The sequence below is a fragment of the Etheostoma spectabile genome, chromosome 5 (genome assembly GCF_008692095.1).
Source record: "Etheostoma spectabile isolate EspeVRDwgs_2016 chromosome 5, UIUC_Espe_1.0, whole genome shotgun sequence".
In the NCBI taxonomy this organism is placed as follows: domain Eukaryota; kingdom Metazoa; phylum Chordata; class Actinopteri; order Perciformes; family Percidae; genus Etheostoma; species Etheostoma spectabile.
Genome location: NC_045737.1, coordinates 34759464 through 34759848, shown reverse-complemented (window position 1 = coordinate 34759848; position 385 = coordinate 34759464). Strand labels below are relative to the sequence as shown.

The 385-nt window shown below is 39.7% G+C and overlaps 1 protein-coding gene across 1 annotated transcript in view; it reads right to left on the bottom strand.

The window, feature by feature from the left end:
* The window catches only part of fer1l6 (fer-1 like family member 6), a 39599-nt gene that overhangs the window by 30944 nt on the left and 8270 nt on the right, over positions 1–385 (bottom strand).

Genomic DNA, 385 nt, shown 5'->3' with positions numbered 1-385 from the left:
GCAATTTTAATGTTGATAAGACTTTTATGAGGATGTTTTATTGTTGTTTTATTGAATTTATTCTTTCTTTTGCCATTGTGAGTTGGTTTGGGTCCCTCACACTTAAAAACAACAACAGGCTTCAATATATAGTTAAAGTGTGTGGCAAGATTTCCCAAAACCCTCTGACTGATTTAAACTCTGTCTATGAGACAAGGTCCCTCAAGAAGGCCCAGTCAGTCCTAGCCGACCCTAGTCACCCCCTGAACAGCTGTTTCATCTTGTTGCCGTCTGGCCGCAGATTCAGTCTGCCTAAATGTAGGACAAACAGACATAAAAACTATTTTTTCCCAGCTGCTATAGGCTTTTTCAACAAGTCAATGTGAGGTGTGGTCTTTGTTTTTGT